Here is a 2,520-nt window from a genome sequence, read left to right on the forward strand (position 1 = left end):
TTCGGGTGATTTGGCACGTATAATTGGTGAAGAGCACTTCTCCTGCGCAAAAAAATAAATGTACTATTAGCACCCCGGAGGGAGCCTCTGCACTTCTTATAGGGAGAAAACTCTGCAATGGAAGGGGACAGGGTCAATAACAGCTGTAAACTCTCACAAGACCATCAATGCTCTCACACTTTCCTGCTCTCAGGCTGGCGGGTCATTATCGGCCCTGGCTGCAGCACCATTGCCAGGTTTGTGTAACTGTATTATTTCTAATTGGCTCCACTTTGATGACTTTCATTTGGATTCTGACTTGATTATTGAGATCTTAAATAAGTGACTGGGGATCAGGTGTCCACTTATTCTCATGGATAACATCACAACCAACCTTTAATTCAAACATGAGTCATGACATCACAGATGGAGTACAGCTTATGATAGAGGTGGAGCGTCACATTGTAGCAGCCCAAGTAGCTCGCTGTGATCGTATAGTGGTTAGTACTCTGCGTTGTGGCCGCAGCAACCTCGGTTCGAATCCGAGTCACGGCATTGCGGTGAGGCAATGTCACGGCGGTTGGGCAGATATTTTAGAATTTCCATTAATACATTGTCAATCTCTGTGGAGGACTGAAACAATTCGATATGTCCTGTTACTGTTCTGAACCTTTTGTTTCTTTAATGCTCTTTGCACACTTTTTCATCGGGTGACTGTAATGTATTTCAACCAAATCTAATTAAGAGCGCATTATGTGGTGACATTTGCAGTACATGAAACATTATAACACTGCCATTTACGTCAATAACCACTAGCTTGATTAAGACATATGTATTGCAGCGACCGTATTTCCCAGTTACAAATGGGAATAAAAACAACATCCGCGAGGGATTGAACCAACGACATTTAACTGATGTTGCCAATGGAGCGCGTTACAGAGAGCGCAAGGTCCCGCCTTTACAGTCACACGCTGATGATAATACAGATGTTTAAATAAACAGGCATATCTGTGGACTTGTGGTCTTTCTACATTGGGACTCATAGTCTAGTCCTAGGCTATTGTAGGCACTGGCGTATCTTTTAGTGGAATGAGAAGCATTCTGTAGTCGCGTGAAAGGACCTTTCAAGTCAATCTGATCTGTATTGTCCTGTGAAAAAAAGCGTTCTTAGACACAGTGAGGAGTTTTTGGGGATAATGGGAAAATCATTTCCAACTAAATGACAGGAATTTCTTAGTCCAATCATGAGGTGTGCTAGTCTTTTTTATACTGTGGCGGAAAGAGAGAGAGTATAACAGTCATTATAAATAAAGGGCCAAGGAAGTGACAGTTTATGGAAGGAACAATTTGCACATAGTTTTAGAATGTGGTCAGGAGGAGGACAATGTGCTTACACATATGAAACATTAGAAGGTAGACATTATGGAAGCACATATATTTCTTTATTTTTATTGTATTTGGGGAGAGGGGGTTAATATAGCACGTCCAATGTGGAAACGTGCTTTCCATAGCACCTTGCAGGTGGGCGACATCTAGAGCTGTGCAGTAGCCACCCATGCCCCAGACGTCAAAGAGAACAAGAAGTTACACATGTTGGAAGTGAGGGTGACACATTGAGGAGATATGATCCCCGTAAGAAGCCGAGAGAAGGAGGAGGCGTGAACGTGCATCCATGTATGCAGGCGAGAAGGGAAGGAGCATTGGTCATGCATCCCTGCATGAGGGTGAGACAGGGAGGAGATATGATCCCCGTATGAAGCCGAGAGAAGGAGGAGGCGTGAACGTGCATCCATGTATGCGGGCGAGACAGGAAGGAGCATTGGTCATGCATCCCTGCATGAGGGTGAGACAGGGAGGAGATATGATCCCCGTATGAAGCCAAGAGAAGGAGGAGGCGTGAACGTGCATCCATGTATGCAGGCGAGAAGGGAAGGAGCATTGGTCATGCATCCCTGCATGAGGGTGAGACAGGGAGGAGATATGATCCCCGTATGAAGCCGAGAGAAGGAGGAGGCGTGAACGTGCCTCCATGTATGCGGGCGAGACAGGAAGGAGCATTGGTCATGCATCCCTGCATGAGGGTGAGACAGGGAGGAGATATGATCCCCGTATGAAGCCGAGAGAACGAGGAGACATGAACGTGCATCCATGTATGCGGGCGAGAAGGGAAGGAGCATTGGTCATGCATCCCTGCATGAGGGTAAGACAGGGAGGAGATAAAATCCCTGTATGAAGCCAAGAGAACGAGGCGGCATGAACATGCATCCTTGTATGCAGGTGTGACATGGAGTCATCATGAACATGCATCCCTTTATAAGGACATAACATGGAGGACGCATGAACATGAATGCCTGAATTTTATGGTGGTGGCCTTCGGGTGATTTGGCACGTGCAATTGGTGAAGAGCACTTCTCCTGCGCAAAAAAATAAATGTACTATTAGCACCCCGGAGGGAGCCTCTGCACTTCTTATAGGGAGAAAACTCTGCAATGGAAGGGGACAGGGTCAATAACAGCTGTAAACTCTCACAAGACCATCAAT

The 2,520-nt window shown here is 46.0% G+C and overlaps 1 non-coding gene across 1 annotated transcript; it reads left to right on the forward strand.

The window, feature by feature from the left end:
• Positions 1-462: 462 nt before the first annotated feature.
• Positions 463-534, forward strand: TRNAH-GUG (transfer RNA histidin (anticodon GUG)). The gene has a single exon. It is a non-coding gene; the product is annotated as a tRNA-His (tRNA).
• The last annotated feature ends 1,986 nt before the right edge of the window (positions 535-2,520 follow it).

The sequence above is a fragment of the Ambystoma mexicanum genome (genome assembly GCF_040938575.1).
Source record: "Ambystoma mexicanum isolate Mex_15411 chromosome 12 unlocalized genomic scaffold, UKY_AmexF1_1 Mex_chr12_unloc.1, whole genome shotgun sequence".
In the NCBI taxonomy this organism is placed as follows: Eukaryota; Metazoa; Chordata; class Amphibia; order Caudata; family Ambystomatidae; genus Ambystoma; species Ambystoma mexicanum.